Consider the following 25,108-nt stretch of genomic DNA (forward strand, 5'->3'; position numbering starts at 1 on the left):
GATCAAACTTCGGATAGAGTGGCAAGCAATAACCAAAATTACAGATGACACGGGATGGATCATTACACCACACAAGATAGCATCACACAGGTCCGAAATTGTTATGTGAAACTGTATTCCTCAAAAGGAGGGATTAACCTAAAGGAACTCGATGACTACCAAGCGGACGTTGCACTTGCATGGCTGTCCAACGGACAAAGGGAATATCTATGTCAACCAAATGCTGCGGCTGACATCCGTGAGGTGATTCAATCACTACCTAATAAGAAAGCACCAGGGCCAGATGGACTTTCATGTGAATTTCATAAGGAATTTACCAATGAACTGATGCCTTACGTGTTAGAAATGTACGAGGAAGCCTACGAATCAGGAAGGCTACAGCCAACGCTCAAAGAAGCCCTGATAATCACTGTTCTAAATAAAGATAAATTGCACTCCACAGCAACTCATATCGCCCACTGTTGCTTATTAATATAGATGCAAAATTTTGGCCAAAAATTCTGGCCACCAGACTTCAACCGCTGATGCCAAACTTGGTCCTTCCTGACCAATCTGGATTCATTCCGGATAGGTCCACATCATACAATCTGTGACAACTTGGACAAGACGGAAGTCCCCATCCTCGGCTCCACCCCTCGGCCTGGGACGACTCCTGGTGGCCGGCCGCACTGGAAACAGCTCCAACACCCACCGACCCCGCACGCAACCTAGGGTTCATCCTTGACTCTACTCTCTACATGACAAAGCAGGTCAATGCTGTCTCGTCCTCCTGCTTCAACACCCTACGCATGCTCCGCAAGATCTACAGGTGGATCCCCACCGAAACAAGAAGAACAGTCACCCAGGCCCTTGCCAGCACCAGGTTGGACTACGGAAACGCCCTCTACGCAGGAGCCTCGGCCAAACTCTTGAAACGACTCCAGCGCATTCAAAACGCCTCTGCTCTCCTGATCCTCGACATCCCTTGCCGCAGCCAAATCACATCCCACCTGAGAAACCTGCACTGGCTCCCTGTCAACAAGAGGACCACCTTCAAACTCCTCACCTACGCACACAAGGCACTTCGCAACACCGGACCGGCATACCTCAACAGACGACTCAGCTTCTACACCACCAACCGCCAGCACCGCTCTCCCGACCTCGCCCTCGCCACAGTCCCCCGCATCCGAAGAGCAACCTCCGGCGGCAGATCGGTCTCCCACCTCGCTGCCAAGACCTGAAACACCCTCCCCATCCTCCTAAGGCAGACCCACGACCTGCTAACCTTCAGAAAACTCCTCAAGACCTGGCTATTCGAGCAGTAGCAGCATTCCCCCGCCCCCTCAGCGCCTTGAGACCCTCACGGGTAAGTAGTGCGCTTTTCAAATGTTCTGATTGATTGATTGATTGTGAACAATATTCGCAATGTTCCTGAGCTACAAGCTGTGGCAGTGATGCTTGACGCGGCCAAAGTCTTCGACTCTATAGAGTGGGGCTATTTATTACAAATACTAAAACGTAAGAGGTTCCCTGACATTTATAGCAATTGGGTACGGCTACTGTACACTGACCCCATGGCATGGGTTCGTATAGATGGAATGACATCGGACCTTTTTGCCCTGGTGCTGGAACCCTTGACATGCATCATTAGACACTGGCACAGAGCGGCGGCCCTGCGTTTTGTAGATCGCTCTGTGAGCATATCGCTTTATGCGGACGATATGCTGCTTTTTATTAGGGAACCACAAACATTCATTGTGCCTGTAATGTGTGAATATATCCGGTTCAGGTTTTTTTCGGGGATTAGCATTAAGTGGAACAAATCTATGGTAGTGTTGCTGACTATGAACAACACCCCTCATACTTTGGAGTTCCCCCTTGTATGGTTGTCAGAACCTGTAAAATACCTGGGGGTAAGTGTTCATCAGGATCCTGCCATAGTTATAAGGGAGAATTATGGCGCTGCATGTACTGTGTTGGAGCAGCAGGTTGCTAGATAGTCCACACTGCCATTGTCACTGGCTGACTGCATAGCCCTCATTAAGATGGTTGTCGTACCACGATTTTTGTACCTGTTCAGCAACATACCCATAAAACTGACACCGTTTTTTTTTAAAACCCTATGGTTGCTGCTTGTAGAGCTGGGTTAAGGAGGAAAGCAGGCCCACGTGAGTTGGGAGGCACTTACATTAGACCACACCAAGGACGGATTTGGTGTGCCTGACATGTATCTATAATATCTCTGCTCACAGGCACAGTATGCACACTATTGGTACAATCATCATGACTTAATCCCTCATGTCGAAGACGGGGATGGGCACCACATTTCACTGTAATCTATATTGTCGCACTCACGTAGGGGTACGCCCAAAAAATAAATCAACACAATAGACACCACAATAGCAGCATAGCAGGTGCTAGGCCAAATGGCAGCGAAACTTCCACTATATGCTCCTCTGCTTCCACTTGCTTACCACGCAGAAATGTCGGTGACACAAGAAGCGGGAGCCATGCATACCCTGAGATTAGCAGGAATAGATAAAATACAGGATTTGTACCCCAACGATGTTTTTATAGCAGAAGAGGAGCTACAATATGTACAAAACAAAACACCGCTATTTCTCCTCATCTTTCATAGACTAAAGAAGGCAATGAAGTCACATTTTAACACATTCCCTGCTGAGCAGCTGACATCACAGTCGCTCCAGACGCTGCTGGCTAGCCCAACAAGGCACAAACTGGTCATCAAGCTATATCGCATAGCCAGAGATGAGAAAATAACTGTCAACAATAGGAGCTTAGAGAAGTGGAACGAATGTATGACGTTATTCCGATGCCTTTTATCCCGCAGGGAATCACAACGTGGTCGTTACAACGACCGCGTTGTGATTCCGCATACCATTACTCCGCAAGTCGGAACAACAACTTGCGGAGGGGGGGGGCGCTGGATGTTGGAATAGTATAATTTACTATTCCAACTCCAGTCTGTGCGGACACTAGGGAAGGTGTTGGATTTTAAATCCAACACCTCCCCCCCTCCGCAAGTCAATGATCCGACTTGCGGAGTAATGGTATGCGGAATCACAACACGGTTGTTGTAACGACCGCATTGTGATTCCCTGCGTTTTAAAAGTTTCGGGGTTAACGTTGTTTACCAAGTGGAACACTAGACTTCACCCACAGCTTACATAGAAGGAGTTGGGAGTTCTGCTGTCAGCTAACCAGTGCACTCTTGTTGAATGGCAAGTTATGCATTATCCACTTCAAATACCTCCACCAGGTCTATTATTCACCACATAAACTGTATAAATATGGGCTGAGGGAAAGTGATGCATGTTGCCGGTGTGGATCTCAGGGCCCCCCTTCTGGCACCTGGCCTGGGTGGCTGAGTTTTGGGCAGAAGTGACACACAAACTGCAAACCATGACTAACATTGAACTACAGTGTACTCCACAAATATGTCTATTGTGCATCACACCGTCCCTGAAGGGTGTCACGGGTAAATTCATCAGAATTGCTTTATTGCTAGCCAAGAAGTGGGTGGAGATGGGAGAGTGTTCAGCTGCCTCGCTTCCTGTTCACTGGATAAAGGACATTGTGTACCGTAGGGAAACTCTAGTACTGTATGCAGAGGAGTTGCGGCCCCCTCGAAACCCAAAGCCATTTGAGAGCCATTATTGCAATACTTGCGGTCCACTGAACAAGAAACGTCATCTGAAAATGCAGAAAAGTAGTTCTGTACATGTATAATGATGATACAGCAATTTATCACAATGAAGGAGATTGTAACTGAGGGCAAATGATTAATTGTAATATGTAGCCACGGGTTGTCTGTTCTACCATGTTTCATAATGTATGCGTCTTTGACCTTGTATACAATATATGAATAAAATTAAATATTAGTAAATATTAACAGAATATATTATTTTATGTGTTAATATTTATGTACAAATATATAGATTTATAGTGTGGGTTATTTTGTTAAGAATTTTTTATTTTATTTCATAGATCAAAAATTATATTCAAGAACGGAGTATTGATTGTGTATAAAAAATTTTCAGTGTCCAGCACCTTGCATAAACGGTGTTAGATTGTATTGCAAATAGTATATGTCACCCCATTAGTATCTAATACTTTCCCCAAATTGGTTTAGATTGGAGTAGGAATTATCCAACACCTTCTCCAAAATGGTTTAGGTTGGTTGGGAATGGTAAATGTCACCCCTTTAGTGTCCAACACCTTCCCTGAATTGGTTTAGATTGGAATGGGAATAGTAATTGTTACTTATTTAGTCTCAAACACCATCGCTAAATTGGTTAAGATTGGAGTAGGAATCTACCAGGCCAGGCCCTGCTTCCAACCTCCGTTGTGTTACAAAAAACATAGATATTCATGGGAGAAAACAAAGGTTACAGGGATTTTATAGTTAGGAAATAAGGAGGTGATGGCGTTGATCTGTCGGTTCATGGTGAGTGGTGAGTTGAGTACGATGCCGAGGTTCTTGGTGTGGTCTGAGGGGGTAGGTGGGCTTCCGAGGGCAGTCTGCCACCAGGTGCTGTCGAATGCAGAAGGGGTGGTACCGAGGGCGAGGGCTTCTGTCTTCTCGGTGTTGAGCTTCAGGCAGCTGTTGGTCATCCAGACTGCGACATTTTGCATTCTTTTCAGGAAGTTGAGTTTGGCAGTGGTGGGGTCTTTGGTGAGGGAGAGGATGAACTGGGTGTCGTCGGCGTAGGATTTGATGCTAAGGCCGTGTTGTCGGACGATGGCTGCGAGTGGGGCCATGTAGATGTTGAAGAGGGTGGGGCTCAGGGATGAACCCTGTGGGACACCACAGGTGATTTTCGGGGGCTCGGAAAGGAAGGGTGGGAGTCTGATCCTTTGGCTTCTTCCAGTGAGGCATGATCGGATCCAGTCCAGGGCTTTTCCTTGTATGCCTGCGTCATGTAATCTGGTGATTAGTGTGCGGTGGGAGACGGTGTCGAAGGCCACTGATAGGTCAAGAAGGATGAGGGCTTCAGAGTGCCCTTAGTCCAGGAGGGTGCGGATGTCATCTGTGGCGGTGAGTAGGGCGGTCTCTGTGCTATGGTTGCTTCGGAATCTGGATTGGTACGGGTAGAGGACAGAGTTTTCTTCAATGAATTGTGTCAGTTTCCTGTTGACTGTTTTCTCTGCAACTTTGGCTGTGAAGGGAAGGAGCGAGATGGGTCGATAGTTCTTGAGGTCGGTGGGGTCAGCCGTGGGCTTCTTGAGCAGAGGTCTGATTTCAGGCAGAGATGCAGGTGTGGAGCTCTCTGGCTGCTTTGTTTGCGTCGGGACTATGAACTACAGATTACAGTGTAACCTATAGTGCACACGGTATTCAGTACTATTCAGGGAAAACTAAGTTCCTCCAGACAATCAAGCCCTCTTACATAACTAATGCCCTACTACAAACGCTATTTACCTGTATCAAACCTTAAACAGTCACTGAACCTTTCTTGAGAAATGAAGTTAATATGAGTAGAAAAGTGGTACTGTTAAAACTGTTTACTCTATAGAGAGAGTTTACTCTGTGCCACACTGTTTGCAGACAGTGAAACTCTCATGAGAAATATACCACAGAATATTAAAAAGTATCTACTAAGAACCGTGTACGCCCTATGCGGAACCTCTCCGAAGAGCAACTAGTCACTTGAAATAACCAACGTCTGAAGGTGCTCACTGCTAACGATGAGACTACCAGCAGCCTTCATAGTATGGTGAAAACGGTACGGATAACCCATCATTGGAAGCAAAACAAGCACAAGTACATAGGTTAGTACCAGGTGCATACAGTCTTCTATATTATGTAGATATTGTAATGCGAAGGTGATTCTCTCTAATAACACAAGGAGCTTAAAATACTTAATAATATTTATGTAGAATCTTTGCCCTTATGGAAACCTTTTTCTACAGAGACAAAAAACATGTGTGGATCATACTGAACACAAGTCATCAACTGTCACTTGCACAGAAAGTCAGTATTCAATACAAAGATTTATGTGTTCAATACCTCTACACACCTATGATACTTCTGGAGCACACGCGTTTTGTAAACTCTTACACCCATTAACTGGAAACAGGTTGTACAAAATTAGGTAGATAAGTAATATGGTAGTTTTCTGCCACTATGTAAACTATAGAAAAAACTAGCACATTCACTAGATGATGTCATCTAGTGATGTCATCAAGATGTCAACATGTCATGAGTGATTTACTATGTGCGGTCATAAGCAGTGCATGGTGGGGTGCAAGTTATAGTTAGCTCTATAACTGGTGAATTTCTGTGTATTTTTTTGTTCAAAATGTTATATATTTTCTGTGGCAAATAAAAATGACTATAATCTTCACCAAATACAATAAGAAACGTGCGAATTGGAGAGATGTGGGGATTTGATAAAATAGACAATATCTTTATTTTAGGACAGAATTCCCTACCATTCCCACAATGGATAGGTTACCTAAAATACATAAAAATAGAGTTAGGCCCCCTGGGAGAACCATTGTTTCATCTATGAACAATCTGTTAGAAAAGATACACATATATATTCACTAAAACAACCATAGGTTTCAGGGACGTTATAGTTAGTTGAACATTCGACTCATATAAAACCAGAGAAATTCGCCTGGTATAGTTAGTTGAGCTAACTATAACTCGCGCACCCGCAATGCACTGCTGATGATGACACATATTACATCACTCATGACATGGTCAGTGACATCACTGATGACATCACTGATGACATCTCAAATTACATCACTGATGACATCACTCATGACATCATCCAGTGAATGTGTGTTTCTATAAAATGTAAAAATGTTTTATATATATATGCCAAGGTGTATTGAAGAATGAATGTATTTACAAGTGCCTAAAGGAATTACTTCATATGTGTGTGACTGACTGTATAAGTGAGTGATTGAACGTGTCTTACTGAATGCATGGGTTAGTGACTAAACTGTGTAAAAGTCTGTATTAGCCTCTCCATTGGTGTGTAAGCAACTGCATTGGTTGCTGAATACCTACATGAGTGTCTATATAGGTTATTGATTTGTTGTCTGAGTATCTGTATGGGTCCCTGAGTGTCTGTGTGGGTGGGTGGGTGTATGAGTCTGTACATAGATGTCTGAGTGGGTGATTCAGTGGTTGTATGGATTAAAAAGTGCATCCGAAAAGGGCTGTATGGGTGAGTTAGTGTGTCTATGGGTGTGTTGGGGAGTGAATAAATGTCTCAGTGGTATTTCTGTGACTAACTACATATGTTTTAAGCCACGATATGTGAGTGTTGGATTGTATAAATGAGTATACGTGAGAATACGTTATTTCAAGAGTGGGTGTATAAATAAGTGTCTGCTTCTATCAGTGATTGTATAAGACAGTAAATATGTGTTAGTATCTGTATAAATAAGTGATGTGGTATGTCTAAAAATAATGAAGTTGTTGTGTATAACTGTATACATGATTAAATGGGTATGTGATTCATTCTTTGCATTACTGACTAGGCGTTTGAGTAACTCTATGGATGAGTGGCAGCATGTGACTGCATGTGTAGATGTATGAGTGCATATTGTGGTCCTCTATTGATGAGTAACTACATGTGTAAGTGACTGGATGTGTGTGTACACCTAGGAAATAGTGATCACTATGTAGTATATGGCATTCTTCTATTTATGGTTTCAAAAATAGTAGTCAGCATTTTAGAATGGGTGTATCAAAGTTTATATTAGAGCATCAGTATGTGCATCAGATTGTCACATGGATGATGTCATGAGTGATGTCATCAGTGATGTCATTTGAGATGTCATCAGTGATGTCACTGACCATGTCATGAGTGATGTATTATGTGACATCATCAGCAGTGCATTGCGGGCGCGCGAGTTATAGTTAGCTCAACTAACTATAACAGGCGAATTTCTCTGGTTTTATATGAGTCAAATGTTCAACTAACTATAACGACCCTGAAACCTATGTTTTTGTAGTGAATTTCTAAGGTTTTTTAAATGCTAATTCCTAACTATAACATCTGTAAAACCTATGGTTTTTTCAGTGAATTTCGAAGATTTTTTTAAATGTTAATTTCATATTTTAATGTTTATAAAACCCATATTTTTCTATTATATTTTTAAATATTTTGGAACTCTATTATACTTCTTGTTTATAACTTTAAAAATCATCTAATGTTTTATATCTTCCCCAAAAAATATGTATATATTTTTTTGGGGGGGAGAAAACTGCACACTCATACCGGTAGCGTCCCAAGCTCCATCACCATACGAATCCTAACCGCCATATTGCCAAACTCGTAAATGATGCGCATTTCATATCCGACGAGTTCGTGGCACCACGTCCCACGTAACATCATATACGCATGAAGTCACCCCAGGTACTACTTTGGTATCCGACTGGGTACGCAGTACCAAGCCACATGTTACGTCAAGTATGTATGGGGTCATGCCTGCTGCACATTGCGTATTCGACGAGTACACGCTGCCAGGTCCTGTGTTACGTCACAGACGTATAGTATCGCGCCGGGTACACCATTCCCTTTTTTTTTTTGTCTCAAAAGTATATCTAAATAACTTTAAACTGTATATGAGAGCACATGAAAATCTAAATTATTTTAAACATTTATGTATTTCTAACTGTAATAAACTTATGTTATAATAAATATATTTTGTCAAAATCGTCTCGGGTGCAGCCTCGTTGCGCGCTCGGTGCGCGATTGCCATAATACCTTAAAAAAAAGCATTTGATTGGTACAAAACATTTCCCATTGTAACAGTTGTATGACCCCACCCATTTTACTCATTCTCTCTACAGCGTTTGATGAGAGGCACCTCTTCTGCTTAAAAAGCTTTTTTGAAAAGTGTTTTTTATGTATACACATATCTTATACTACACACAACATGCAACAATCACCTTGATCAATATTCAGGCTCTGTACATTAGCCTTCCACGTGTGATTGCCATGCATCTCAAACGTTTCATCAAAAAACAAATGTGTGTTACATGATACCCCTGGTGTGTGTGTCTGCACATTATTGTGCTGCTTTTCGGCCTGGGTATTGCTGGCTCTAAGGAGCATCATCAGCCACGGGCAGACTGCACATCCCAGATCACATGCCATCTCATTAACGATAGTTTCGGCCGTCCCGACACATGCTACACTAATCTAAATTGCACACTCTGCGAGGTCAAAACTACAAAAGAAACACACATAAGTACACTTCCTGGCCAGCCAGGAACTGAACAACGCCCAAGTCCCTGGAATAATTATTCACACCCCTATGCTGGCCTGGCGTACGCAAGCCCAGCCCACTTTGCGTACGTATAATAGGATAACCACGACGCCACACGCCCCTCTTCTTCCACACTACCTCAAATGATTTGCCACATCCACCTCGCATATCATAATGCGCAATAAAAAAAAGAAATGGATCGATGAGGTGTACTCTATCCTGGCAATCAACACGGGCTCTAAATAGTGAGCCCTACTGCCCGTCGTCTACGAAAGGGTTCCATAAGGTGTACACTCTCCTGCAATCAACACTCCATCTGAATTGTGAGCACTGCTGACCGTAGTGTTTGATCACACAACAATGACAGCAGGTAAGCAGAGCGGCCTGGGTGCAAAGGCCTCCAATTGAGCACGCTGCGGCAAGAGGGGTGGGGTGCTTCAGCCTAGCTGCGCTGGTCCAAACAAACGATATTGCCATGTGTTATGATGTGATCTTTGACCTCATTCAGTCACATCTCTGTCTCATTTTAAAGACCTGCTGGACTGTACTGTAGGCCTGAGCCAGGGGGCAGCGCTGCCCTACAGACACCTCTTTCGCGCGGTGCTGGGGGAGGGATGGGATCCATCAGCCAGACTGCGCACGTGCGAATAAGCGATATTGCCATGTCTTATGATGTGATCTTTGACCTCATTCAGTCACATCTCTGTCTCATTTTAAAGACCTGCTATACTGTAGGCCTGAACCTATGGGCAGCTCTGCCCAACAGACACCTGTTGAGGACGGTTCTGCGAGAGGGGTGGGGTGCACCATAGAAGCCCAGGTTCACACCAGAACCTGGGCTTCTAAAGGAATTCACAAGGGCATATTATCAACCCCTTATCGCCGCTTTAGCGGCTATAATATCATCGCCCTCCCTTCATAATATGGCCCATAATCTCTGGCCTTATGTTTTTAATATTAAGGACTTGCTGAACCAGACACTTTCTCGCAGACCCCAGCGTCATAGACAAACGGGTGACGGAGGGTAAACACTAAGGGCTGGGTGCAATAGGCCGACGCACTGTCTCCTCCTCCCTCTCTTCTTTTGACTCTCCCTCCCCTTCTCCCTTCCACCCACTCCCCCTCCCTTCCATTCTCACTATGGTCCTTTCATTCAGACTACCTTTCTTTACCTCTTCCACATAGCACACATACTTATGTTTCATTTTTGTCTTGCAGGTTTACTACGCTGCTTCCACTGGAGTACAACCCACGTTTTTTAAATTATACTGTTCCATTAAAGTTACATTTCTATTTATTTCTGTTTTAATAAAGGTTACTTATTTTTTCAAATAAATAACTGAGTGTATAGGTCTACTTTTTCTGACGACACTTGTCTATTGTTTATTGTGAAAATCATCAGTTTATAGGAGATTTTAAGGACAACATTATATAATATTAGTGTGCACCTACCAAACATAATCTAACTGACTATTAGACAAATAAAGCCTGGGTAATTGTACAACTGCAAGAGTTTTATGAGTGTATCACTTTATAACACCATAAGTACTGCCCGTGTGATTACAGAACAAATAAGGGACTGCCTAGGACCACCGGGGCTTCAGGGACTGCAGAGGCCCACCCTGCATATTTAAATAAAGACCCGGAGTGTGGCGGTCCCCGGACTTCAGTTGGCCTCGAACCCCCCGAACAATTAGTAAACAATACCCGGGAAGGTGACGCTCCCTAGGCTGCAAAACGTCTCTGTGCCCTTCTGCGCCTAATTGACATGTGACATTAAGATCCCCAGCCCTACAGAGACCCCGCAATATAATAATTGGATTGGCCAGAAACATTACCCACCCACCAGGGGCCTCATTTAAAAGAACGGGTGAGACTGCGTTTTATTTATTTTTTTGTTCTTTTCTCTCCATTTTTACCATCCGCATCCCCTCTATTACAGCGATATGAGGTTTTCCTCCTCTCGCTTCAAGTAGTTGAACAAGTATTTGCTATCACAGGGTGGAAGCCATGCACCACCCTCTAATAGCAAACACAAATGTCCAGCGAATGCACACCCCGGGACATTGTATGAGCTGCGCCTGAGATGTCGCCCTCCCTACTAACATGATGCATTTGTTAGTATAAACGCATATCAACACTACTTACACGCGTGTAGTACAGTGACCAGAATGTAGTGGAGAAGCAGAGAAAGCGCAAAATCTAAAAATATAAATCCTACCTGAAGTCGGATGACAGTTCAATGAGCCGACGACCCAGGCATGAGTAGAAACAGCTACAAAACGGGTTTTCAGCACAATGCAAGCAATTTTGAAATATTGCTGAGTGGTGCCTTCATTTTGCCTTCTCCCACCCGTCGCCAAATGTATGTAGTGAAGAGGCAGACAGCAGTGTATCCAATAAATAGATTTATTACAAGAAAACAAGACACCTGAAACAACCACCCACAGGAGCAGACAGCAAAGCAACCGTCTAATCTAGCACCGTGCACAAACTCCGCAAGGTTCCCCTCATGACAGCCCTACATTCTAACATCACATACTGAGGGCCATATTATCAAGGAACGGCGTTAAAATTATCGCCGCTTTAGCGGCAGAAAACTGCAGCTAAAAGGGAGATAATGGGCTTGATAATATGCCGTAGAGAATTCCAATAGAAGCCCATGTTCTCGTGTTAACATGGGCTCCTATTGGAATTCTCTACGGCATATTATCAAGCCCGTTATTGCCGTTTTAGCGGCAGTTTCCTGCCGCTAAAGTAGTGATAATTTTAACGCCGTTCCTTGATAATATGCCCCTTAGATTCTAGCAGAATTACATACTAACATACTACTATGACTTACAATGGAATACTACACAGAGCACATGACTTTACAGCAATGAGCTCATAGTTTCATCCACGAGTCTTGACACCAGTAGGGGTAAGACTTTCGCTTCCCACTCCCTGTGATGCATAAATGTAAACTAACACTTCTTCCACAAGTATGCTACAGCGCCCAGAGCACATCACTTTACATTAATGAGCTCACAATTTAGGCTCACGGTTTAATCCCCGAGTCTTCACACCAGTAGGAATGAGTAGTTCGCTTCCCACTCCCTATATTCTTTAAACGCATACTAACACTACTTACACACTTATACTACAGTGGCTAGTATCCTACACCGCCCAGAGCCCATCACTTTACAGCAATCAGCTCGGTTTCATCCCCAAGTCTTCACACCGCTAGGCATAACTACTTCGCTTCCCGCTTCCGGTATACTATCAACACACAGTAGCGGTCAGTAGTTCACTTCCCACTCCCTGTATGGTATAAACGCCCACTAACACTACTTGCACACGTATGCTACAAACACCAGACCACATCACTTTACAGCAATGACCTCACGGTTTAGACTCTCGGTTTCATACCCTAGTGTAGCACCATATCATATCACCACCATGCCACTCTGAGCAACACAGCACTTTCAGACCGTTAACAGTGATAACTACTTACTGGCAACCGCCAGTAGGTAATCAAGAACAAATTACAATAGTTCCTTGATTCTTATAGCTCTCAAAAATTCTCTCTATTACTGTCTTTCTACTTTTCCATATACATAGTTTTTTTAATATTCAAGTACACATTAAAGTCAGAAATGCAACGTATTCTATCAACACACTTTCTAGAACATTCTACAACACGTGGAGGTTTTTTAAAACCTAACGATTTTTTTTTGCAACATTTTCTCGAACATTTAACGGCACGTGCAGGTTAAAAGATCACCATTGTTTTAAGTTCAAACAGTGCCTTCCAAATGCAAGTAGCAGGTGTGGTTGAGTTGAGCACATTTTATCCTATAATATGTACTATAATATGTACGTGCAAACTGCTTTTTCTTAACCAATCACAAACATACTTTTCCACAAAATGAATGTGCACCCTACTAATAAAAAACAATGCTTTTCATCTCCCAATCAGGTACAGTTTTGTATGTGAAAGAAACTAGTTCCCCATCTTTAAATATATCTCTTATTCTACGAAGGAACTGCATGAGCTACAGACATCTTTCCATACCTTCCAGCCATACCTTCAAAATGCTAGTGTGGATCATAGGACATAGCTATGTTTTCTGGTGCAAAAGAAATGCAGAACAGAGCCGTATTGACTTAGACCGAGGTTTACAAAATGTGAACATTAAAATGGTTTGGACAGAGAGGATTGAAGTGGCACCAATTGTTGCCTTTGGTTAAAACCTGTTTGCATCTCCAACACCCTGACCTCATGATTGTGCACTGTGGTGGAAACAACCTAGGCACAGTGACTGGGGTAGATTTGGAAATGCTTATGAAGGACACCTTTGGACAATTGATGTTACTTTTGCCTCAAACTGTCTTTGTATATTCCAATATATGCCAAAGACGGAAGTGGAAATGGTCCTAACAATTTTGTCCTCAGATTGAAAAATCTCGGAAAAAAGTCAACAAAGCTGTCTCTGCATACCCAGAGACCACAAAATGGGGTCCATATACAACAACAACATACGCTTTGATATGGCGGATACATACAGAATTGATGGAGTACACTTCACAGATCAGGGAAACCGAGTTCTCCTGAATAACTGGAAGCTATTCATCCGCACTCATATGTAGCTCCAACTAATGAACACAAGGGCTCTTTTAGAGCCACCCTATAACTTACAACTTAGGCCCCCTATTTTAGGGCCATATAGCGCCAACTCCTGCACCCTAACCAAAATATATTTTCCACACAGCTGTGGCGCAGCGGCCAGACCATCTCACTTTGCGGCACAGACCTCTCGCTTTGATCCCCAGCTCTCCTCACCCATAGAGGTGAGTAGTTTGCGCTCTACAAATACCATATTGATTTACCTTCGCACTCCCTATACAACACCACCTAAGCACCATACACAAGCTACAATGCTCTAAACAAAAGTTCATCCAAGTACATATAACTACATGCTGACACTACTTGCACAGATGTGGCACAGCGGCCCGAGCACATGACTTCACAGCATATGACACACAGTTTGGGCTCACGCTTTAATCTCCGACTCTGGCAGCAGCTCAGCTTAGCAACATGAGACTCTAGACAATACCTTACATATATTCCGTACCCCAGGTCTTTCATACCAGTATGGGTCAGTAGTTCATCCTAGTAGTTATAAACACATCCGGACACTACTTCCACAACTGTAGTGCAGCGGCCATGGCACATGACTTCACAGCATAAGACTCACAATTTGGGCTCACGCTTTAATCCCCGAGTCCCGCACCAGCTCACCTTACCTGCGTCAGATTCTACCCAATATCTCACTTAATTTCCGTAGCCAACCACTTACACACCCCCGCTATAGCACACCCTAAAAACCACACAGAGGTTACAGTGCTCCTACCCTCCTATTTCCCACTCCCCCCCCCCTTTTTCCCCCTTTTTTCACCTTACTCGCTTCAACGGAATCACAAAATGGCGGCCAACACTTCCTAGTTGTAACTGCTTGCACCGCTCGTGGGCCAATCAGCAACAAGCTTGTGCTCGTAACGCCTCAGACAATCAGATGGCAGAATTCCCAAATATCAATATCTGTAAATTTCGATATTTCTCAAAAACTACTGAACGGATTTACACCAAATAAACAAAAGTGTGCTTTCTAGACCAAGACCCTTCTCCCTGCCAAATTTGGGTTAATTCCCTTCACCCGTTCGACCTGTAGCCTTATCTAAACTTTCCTATGGAAATTAACTTTGAAAAAACACGTTTTGGGACCCCCCTTTTTCTCGGCCCACCCTTCACAAATCACCCTCAAACTTTTAACATAGGAGCTGATCTCAACAAAGAATTAGTTTTGAAAAATTCGCGAAGATTCGTCAATTGAAGTCATTTAGAATGTTGCCATTTTCCTATGGTAACTAGGGGCCTGATTCACAGAACTAACTTAAGACAAAATCCTAAACTTACTACCATTTTGGTATTCACAGAAGGCACTTACTCATTTTGGTATTCAAAGAAGGCACTTACTCATTTTGGTATTCACAGAAGTTAGGAGTCCAAACTTTAGGACTCCTAAATGCCTTCTGTGAATACCGAAAGTCTTAAAATTAGGATTTTTCTCAGTTTAGGAGTAGAAAAGTTAGGACTCCAAACTTTAGGACTCCTAAATGCCTTTTGTGAATACTGAAAGTCTTAAAATAAGGATTTTTCTCAGTTTAGTAGTAGTAAAGTTAGGACTCCTAACCTCCTCCCAACCCTGGAGCCGGCTCACATGTTATGTCACAGAGTCCACCATAGGGACATAGAAGTTTCCCTGCTCAAACCGGCACAGGCAAGAAAACGTATGCTTGCTCTCACTTGGCGGGAGCATTTTCAAATCTCCCACCCAGGGGGTAAAACTCCAAGTCCTCTCCTAGCAGGGATGAGCTTTAAAATCATCCCGTTTGCTGGGAGTTGACTTTTCACCTGTTTCCCCGCCTGCAATGATAAGGGCAGGGAAACAGATCAAAATATTGCTCCCATCTTCAGGGAGCAGCATTAGCAGCTTCTTCTTGCTGGTCGGAGCAATACAGACTCCCGCTTCATGCAATGCGCTGCCTGGGGCCACAGGGGCCTTGGGGCTGCAGATGCAGCACCCAATGAATGTAAGGTTGGGGACCTGGGTGGGCACAAGGAAACTCACCTTTAATAGTACGACCCTGGGCACGGTGTTTCCCCTGGGCAGATGACAGCTCGTCGAGTGGGGCCGCCCTTACCCTTTTAACATAGGTCCTGGGTGCCCCCAGGGCCTTACAAGACTCGGGTAGGGGGCTGTGTGGCCCCCCTCCCCTTTATTTCAATGAGTGGCCCTGGAGGTGGGGTCTACAGTGGCTAACAAGGTTCAGGGTGCACAGCCCCTGACCCTTTATTGAACTAAGTAGCCCTGGGGGATGGGGTCCCCTTTTCTTAATTTTTAGAAATGGCTGTGGAGTTGGTGTCTCCAGGGCCCAATGAGGCCTGGGGAGTGGTTTGTGCATCCCCCCTCCCTTTAATTTAAATGAGTGCCCCTAGGGGATGGAATCCCCAGGGCCTTACAAGGTTTGGAAATGGGGGTTGCTCAGCCCCTTCTCCTTTATTTAAATGAGTGGCCCTGTGAGATTGAGTCCCCATGGCCTAACACGACTCACGAAAGGGCTCCACTTGGCCTCCTCCCCTTTATTTCTAGTAATGGCCCTGAAGGATGGTGTCCCCAGGGCCTTACAAGACTTGCGGATGGCGCCGTGTGGCCCCCTCCCTTTTAATATATATATGGACCTGGAGGTTATGGTCCCCAGGGCCATAATAGGATAGGGGAGGGGGTGAGGCCCCCCTCCTCTTTAAAAAATGAAGGTCCTGAGGATGGGGTCCCCAGGGCCAGGCCCTGTGGCGAAACCCGCTACTCATGGCCAACGGCCATGAGCAGTATGGCAATGTTTGCCTTTGTGGTTATAGTCCCCACCATGCACTCCCTAAGGGCATGCACACTGTAGGGATGGCTGCATGTGGGGGTTGACTTCAGGGCCTGGCCGCAGTCTAGGCCCTGTAGCCAACCACCCACCGTGCACAATGGAAGGCCCTGCACAGTGAGGAGTGTCTGCCTTTATGGGGGTTAGCCACAGGACCAGGCTGCAGGCAAAGCCTTGTGGCCAACTCCATGGCCATGAGCGGTGGGGGGGTGGATTTACATATGGAAATTAAATATCACTTGGGGTTAAAACAAACCTAGAAATTCACTGAAAAAAATCAAAGCTTGAAGTAATGGTTTTAAATTTTTTTTATTTCATAAATTTTATATAGCGCTAGCTTGACCCGTAGGTACATACACACTGTAAAAACAGACGGAAACTGCATTACATAGTAGGAAGGCGGTAAGGAAGCAAAACAGAGATAAAAATACAATACAAATAGGTTGGTGGCTGCCAAGTGTGTCAATTTTGAACAGAATGACGTGGTGGTCAGACCAGTCAATGGGAGAAATCGCTCTCAGAGAGACCAGTTCATTGTTGGTAATGATCGCATCCAGTGTTGTACCTTTGATGTGAGTTGGTTTATTGCAGAGTTGTTTGAGGTTGTATATTTCAAGTAGGTTGGATAGGTTCTGGACAGAGGAGTCTTCTGGGTCATTCCAGTGGAAGGTCACCCAGGAACACGTCTTTTGTGTCTGTCATGGAGAAACGTGTTATTAGGTCTGTTAGTTCTTCTGGGAAAAGGGTACGCTCTCCAGGAGGAGATATGTCATAATTAAGTGTGATGAAAAAATCAGTTTTTGTTTATAAAATAGAAATTCACTGAAAAAACAAAGGTTAAAGTAACATAATAGTTAAGTGAATTTGTCAGTGACAACATTAATGTTTTGAACTAAAAAACACAGAACTTCACCAGTTATAGTACACAGAGCTAACTATAACTTACTCTCCCACCATGCACTGCTTATTACCTCACATATTACATCACTATTAACTTGTTCCATGACTTCATTTACAACAGTACTGACATCAATCATCAAAAGACATCCTTGATGACATCACTGATAATATTGTGCAATTAGATTACTGAGATTACGGGCCTAATTCCACCGTGGCCTCTAGGATGCTGCTAAATTGTTGTCAATGCATGTGCTGTGATCGGTAGACATAGTGAAAGACAGGATGAGCTCAAAAGCCCATAATAATATGTTATGTTATGTTATTATTACTTCTAGAGCGCACGATTACCATACGGTGTTCTGGCACTGAGCACTGATAACCTAAGATAACAGAGAGCTAGAACTGGGAGAAGAACCATGTTTTAAGATTTTTCTTAAAAAAAAGTGAAATCAGAGGCATTTCTCAACATGAGGGGAAGTTCATTCCAGATTTTAGAGGCACTGTGTATAAAGCCTCTACCTCCCCAGTTTACTTTTTTAAAAAAGGGAGTTTTCACTAACATGGTACCAGTGGACCTGAGAGTTCTGCTAGGGATATACCAAGAGAACTTGTTTTTAAGAAACTCAGGACCTATTCCATTCAAGGCCCTAAAAACAATACACAATACCTTAAAGCGAGATCTCAAATGAATTGGGAGCCAATGCAATTTCTTTAATTCTCCTCTGACTGAGACATTCCTGGCAGTTCCAGTCAACAGTCTAGCTGCTGCATTCTGAATGACCTGCAGCCTGTTCTGATGTTGAATTTGCATATTGAGGTATCGACTAGTACAATAGTCAAGCCGTGACAATATTAATTCAGTCACCACCGTTCTCAGACTCTCCTCAGATAGGAAAAACCTAATTTTCCTAATCATTCTGAGAACCATTGAGCATCCAGACGTCACCTTGCTCACCTGGTCCCCCATAGTAAGTTTGTCATCTATCACCATACCCAAGTTTTTGACATGGGCAATAAAACTATGGCCTAAAAGTTAAATGTTTTATGAGAGCTGCAGTGCAGATTTCCACAACACTGGGGTGAATTTAAAAGCATGCTTTCAGACCTGCCTTTGAACAAAGGCGAAGCAAACAAATGCCGAAATTAAAGCATTCCTGACATGTGAAATTTTAATTTTTATAGTTAATTAATTTATAAGTAGTGTCTCAAATCTGCAAGAACTGGGTGCATAATGTGCAAACCTGGGATTTGCCTACTATTTATTGAATTTAATTCCTGCAGATCACAGATTTCGACAAGGCAGCGGACATACACGTGTCCAACAATGACAGTGGTGCAAAGACAGGCACCATGTAAGGATTTGGATTTCCCTTTCCGGCAGCATTTTCAAGGTGGCCAAACTGGCATGAAAAGTTTTTTGGAAAGGGACATTGGGGCCCCAAACAGGGCCCTCTCCCATCGTAGGCTACTGAAAATTGGCACTGAGGGAACATGTAGCGCCCTCACTAACCTCTGTACATGGCGTGCCATGTACTACATGGTGCATGGCACACAGTGCATGGACATGCAGGAGGTGTTGCATGGTGGTGGCGTTTGGTGTAGCCCTTCACCAGAGCCACAACATGCCACCGCTGCAGTTCGACACCTTTACAACAGCCAGCCCAGTGGTTGCATCGAAATGTGGTGGTTGGACCACTGCGTGCTTGTCGGACTGTATCCTGACCACTGCAATAGCTTGTGGTGGTCCGACCAACCACCATTGTAATCAGTGTCTAAGTCTCTTATGTGTCAGGGACCCCACAAGCCTTACCTTCTGTCTGTAGAGTAGTCTAGCAGAGATGATATGAATAACCTCCACTGTCTCCCACCTGCTCCCCTGTCCTACCTTAAGTAATAGCAGACTGGGGTGTGGTGAAGACCGGGGGAAGGAATCCAAAAGAAGTGACGTGCCTTATGGTGTGATGAGGCGATGACTGACACCCTGTGGAGTTGTTGCCTTTCCTGACCTTCATCCTGGAAATATAACCAACAAGCAGTTACTACTGCCTTAACCAGCATTCAAACACACACGCACTCAGCAGGGGGATGGTAGGAAAGGACAATAATAGTCACCTGGAATAATGTGTCTCTCAAATGAATCTCCGGTAGGTGCGCCTGCACCCCAAGGACTTGGAACGGACAGAGAGCGCTCCTGCGCTGAACACCAAGGTATCAAGGAGGTAGAGGATTCCCCGGAACAGTAGACCCGGTATTAAGGATCCTGCGCTGCAACTATGGGGCAACAGCGGCAATGTGCTCCTGCGCTTACTGCAAGGGGTAAAGGATAAATGACGATGCACTCCTGCGCTCGTCGTGTCAAGGAGGAAGGAAGTGGGGTGACGCACTCCAGCGCTCACCACGGCGCCGGCAAAGAATGGCTGATGACGTGCTCCTGCGCTCACCGCGAAGTGTAAGAAAAGGAGAAGTGGTGACGTGCTCCTGCGCTCACCGCAATATGGAAGGAAAGGATAAGCGGCGATGCGCTCCTGTGCTCGTCGTGTGAATGTGGAAGGGAGTGTGGTAATGCGCTCCTGTGCTCACTGCGATATGGAGGAAACAGAACAAGTGGCGATGCGCTCCTGCGCTCGCCATGTGGATGGGGAAAGGGAGTGTGGTGACGCTCTTCAGCGCTCACCGAGGTATCGGCAGGGAATGGGTGGTGACACGTTCCAGCGCTCCATGTGATGCCGGCAAGGAAGGGTGGTGACGCTCTCCAGCGCTCACCGAGGTGCCGGTAAGGGGTGGGCAGTGACGCGCTCCAGCGCTCACCGAGGTGCCGGCAAGGGATGGGCGGTGACGTGCTCCTGCGCTCACCGCGAAGGGCAACAAGGAGAAGAGTAAGTGCTCACGCACTCGTCTCTTCCGTGTCAGTAGCAGCTCTCCTGCGCTGACAGGACGGGAGGCTGAGAGAAGTGCTGCGACGCATCCTTATGTGCGCAGCAAGCAAACAATGGAGATGCCTACGTCGAGAGCGAGGCAAGAAAGGGTTCGTACCAAAGGTAACTAGAAAGGAGACGGATCCACAGGTTCTGGCTCCAAGAACATTAGCGTCTGAATCAGAAGCATCTGGGGTCGAGCATCGCGGGGCTTTAAGTGGTGTCACCCAGAAATGCTCTGGTGGTGACCCGCAGCACTGCACTCTCGTGGGAGGGCTAGACAGACAACCAACCACAACACGCACTCCCCACGATGTAAGGGGAAATGACATTATGGGGATTAAAATGTTTTCCCTGGGTGAGGCTTTTCTTACAGATGTGAAGGCAGCAAGGAGTTATTTACAGACAAGTGTTATCTTTGAATGAGGAAGATTGGTAGAGGGAAATAGACAGAAACAGTCAATAGCATCAAAAAGACCAGTCTGGGGTTTGGACATTTGACTTGTTGACAGTAAAATAATCAGAAATAAAATGAAGCTCTTTGAAGCTGATCCGCTCCCAGCCAGCCTGACACTGCTCATAACAATAGAGGGCCTAACCTGAGCACTTTCGAGAAGTGGTTTACAAGGGGAGTTCCCTCATTTCAACAGAGTAGCCCCTCATTGGGGGTAAATACTTTCTCACACTGAGTCCTCCATTCCTAAAAAAGCTCAGATCACAGTTTGATGGGATTCTTAACTGAGAGTTCTTTGAAAGGCTAGTTTAACCATGGGAATTATTTTAGGATTTGATCAGGAATTATCACATTATTGGCTAGGGTGAAATATAAAAAGGTTTCTCACTATCCTTAAATAAGAACATAACTAGACTTGGAGGAAGAGAAGTAACATGTTCCTGTGAGGTGGATAGAGACCTTGGATCCTGCTTCCCCTTGCTCCCAAGTTTTGAAAGTGCATCTCAAGAGCCAGAAAGATCGCCATTCACAACCATATAAAGTCAAAGTCAAAGGAAGAGCATTTTGAAAGAAGACCCAGCAGAGCTGTTGGGATTCTTCCAAGGCACAATATCAACCACCAAAATATCATATAAAAGAATCACATAAAAACAAGGTCCAAAATCTCTACTTACAATCAGACAATGTAAGGTACAAAGCGTTCAACTGCAAAATGACACACAAAGACAATAGGGTGGTATGAGGGGAATTGGGAGGTCCAATTACGGCACAGGCATCACTTTGGGATGATAGCCATGCCCCCTTCACTCATAGTAAATACCGGCACTTGATCTCCATCCAGTCACTTCCAAAGTGCAATCAAATGGGTAGGTTGTACACCATGCTTCTCCATATCGCAAGTAAGTATTCACCATGACTAACAAGTTAGGAATTCTCTTCTTAATACGCAAGAACCTAAAATTATTAACTTCTAATAATATATATCTATTTGCTGGTTTGTAAGCTCGAGAAGCGGATCCATGGCACTCTGGAGGCCCATCAACTTTTAGCAATGATGAGAATACTCACTTTGATTACAAATAGGATAGTACCAGTTTTCCCATTTTACAGTGCACATGGAATTCACATGCCTGGGCATAAACCTGCACAAGATCATCACATTTTAGATTGCTTTGTTTGTACGTATCTATATACACATTTGTTCATATCATATCCATAACAGTTTGTCTGTTGAATTTTCCCAACAGATGAGACAGATCCCTGATCTTCAATGTGAGACTTTCTATAACTAATATAAAGGGGCCGATTATGGTGCGGCCTGTTGATCCCTGCACCTTTGGCAGGAACCTTGAGGTGCCTGCCAAGGGATGCATAGATGAACTGCACCTCCCATTTCACTATGGGAGAATGCATTATGGCTGTGTTCAGTCGCATCCTAATGAGGTGGTCAGGACCGCCAACCAGGTGTCGGTCGGTCCCAGGACCAAGTCAGTGTCGAGGAGAAGGAATTCCGCCCAACAACAAAATCAGATCCTTAGTGTTTTTGCTTCTCCACACGACCACCAGAGTTCTGAGCTTAAAATATAGGTTTTCTTGACTGCACATACAAGAATCAACTCCTAACATAGGTTGGGGCACTTACACAAGATCCTGATGAATTGCCATTGACTTGTAGGAGCACATAAGGCATGAAACATGCTGACCCCTTTTGAATCCCATTAAGTTGGGTGTCTGCCAATGACCAACAAATGCATCCGCTCTCCAGTGCCTCTGTCAGGCTTTGGCCAACACTGGGGAGAGTTATAAAGAATCCTCTGGCTGGAGAAGCAGAGTATTAATTTTTTCAAAAATCTTCTGAGAAACTTCATGAGATTCTGGCGAGATCCGTCGATGATGGGCAGAATTAAATGTATTGTGTGCTTTGAGACAAGTGCTGTCAAATCAAAAGATTTTCATTCTAATTTTAAGCCTTTTCTGCCATTTAGCGAATCTTTGGATGACAGCAACGATGGTCTCTCTCTCTTCCCAGGGAACCTTCGGATGCAGTCCTGGGCATGCGCCTCTAAGAGTAGCATGAGCCCAAAGAAACGAACAGCATACTCTGCGTCTCACTCATTGGCCGATGCACCTCTTGTCCTCATCTGAAAGCTACACACCCTAAGTTGTTATCAGGGATAAGCAATGCTACTCACATTGCATATTGACTGGTGGCGGTAAATTGCACTACATGTGGTAGGCAGAGTTTTTGCTGAACTCCACGCGCCAAGCAGAGCGCGGAGTGGGAAAAACTAAATGAACTCCACCGGTGGAGAGGAGCTCATCGCTCATCCCTAATTTTTTCATAAATGTGTGTTTTCCCTTGGGGGGCCATTGCGCTCCCAACTGAAAAGCGCACACTTCTAAACACAAAAAATGCAGCATAGTCTATCACCCCTGAAAAACCTGCAGATTTATATGTAAAAGAAATGTTAGTAGCTCAAACAAGTCAAAAGTGACTACAAACAGGGCGACAGGTTTGCGCAGTGGAAGTCCTGTCGCAAAGGTTGACAGGTCAATCATTCAGTTCCCTATTTATGTATTTGGTTGCTATACTGGTACTATTTAGGTAAAATCTTTGACCAGGCAGTATTACATTTTTCAATCACAAAAAAAGTAAAACTGTCAAAAAAGTATACCATTATGTTGCATAATTTGGCTTTTTTTGCCACATAATTTAGTCCATCCTATTGCATAAATTGGTGCTCATATTCCCAGTGACCCTGGTGATAGTACTGTGTGTTTTTCCAAGGAGCACGTCTGCACACAAATTAGCAAGGGCTACTGTGAGAATGTTTGCTTTTTGGCTACAAAAATAGATTTTTAGTTTCAGGAATTTACTTTTATACTGGTTAGGGTCCAGCAGATCCCTCAACAATAAAGGTTTGCATAAGCCATTACAAAAATATGCTGTGGTATTGGGTTTATGGCAAGGTGAATTAATACTGTATTCTTTTTGTCTTTTGTTCAGTGTCTTCAGTGAACTTGCAGATTCTGGGAACAGATAGGATATGTAATTTTGTATTTATTTACTGTTTCACATATCTCACACACGCCCACTGACTGATTTAGAACAATACTTTGCCTTCTACGTAGGACAGTGTTTTAGAAGGACTGTTTTAGCAGAGATCGCATCTCGGAGGATGACTGCTGCCCAAGTCCTAACTCAGGTTATGGAGGATGGATCTGAGTCAAGATGAGAGATTGAGACAAATGAGCAGGATCTGGAAGTGATTTGTTAGTCAGTGGAGTTCCATCCGACAACTTGTCTTCCATTGATTCTGAGGGACATGACGAATGCAGTTGCACTGTCCCTGCGCAGGCACAGTCTGTGCAATAGGGCAACCGTAGCAGATTAGACTATCCCAGAGAGCAGGCCCCCGCTGCGGCAAGCACAGACAAAGTGTTCTTTTGGCAGCCCCCAAATTTAGTTTAGACCCAAAGTTCGCCTTTCACTGGCAACGCTCGAATTAAAGTCGATTCAGACAGTTTTTTGCCAATTAACTACATTCACCTAATTTTAGATGCTGACTTCCTTGAGAAACTTTTGCAGGCATGGAGGCACTCTAGAGCCTCAGTCTAGGGCACACCAGTGGACTCCCACTTTACTTAGGAGTTAAAGATATTTTGGGCCTTATGCTCAAAATGGGGTTAGTGCACAAACCAAGCTTGCAGTCTTTCTGGTCTACTTGCACGGTTTGGATAACTCCCATATTCACACCATACATGAGCACGGATTGTTTTTTGCTGTTGCAGAGCATGCTGCTTTTCAATGACAATTCTGCTGCAGTGCCCCGGGGCCATCCACACCATGACTGATTGTTCAAAATGTATCTTGTTGTGGAAAATTGGTTTGCCAGGTTTCCAGAGGTTTATACTCCTGGAAAGAATATGGGCCGTGATGAGTCCTTGTTCCTGTACAAAGGGTGGCTGCTGTTCAGGCAGTACATTGCAAGCAAAAGAGCCCGCTATGGCATCAAGTTGTGCATGCTGTAGGAGAGCTCTACTGGCTGTGTATACAGCTTGAGAGTGTATACAGGGAAGGACTCCACTCTAAAATGTGTAGGTTGCCCTCCCATGCAGGGGTCATAGG

This window comes from Triturus cristatus, chromosome 3_2 (genome assembly GCF_964204655.1).
Source record: "Triturus cristatus chromosome 3_2, aTriCri1.1, whole genome shotgun sequence".
Lineage (NCBI taxonomy): Eukaryota > Metazoa > Chordata > Amphibia > Caudata > Salamandridae > Triturus > Triturus cristatus.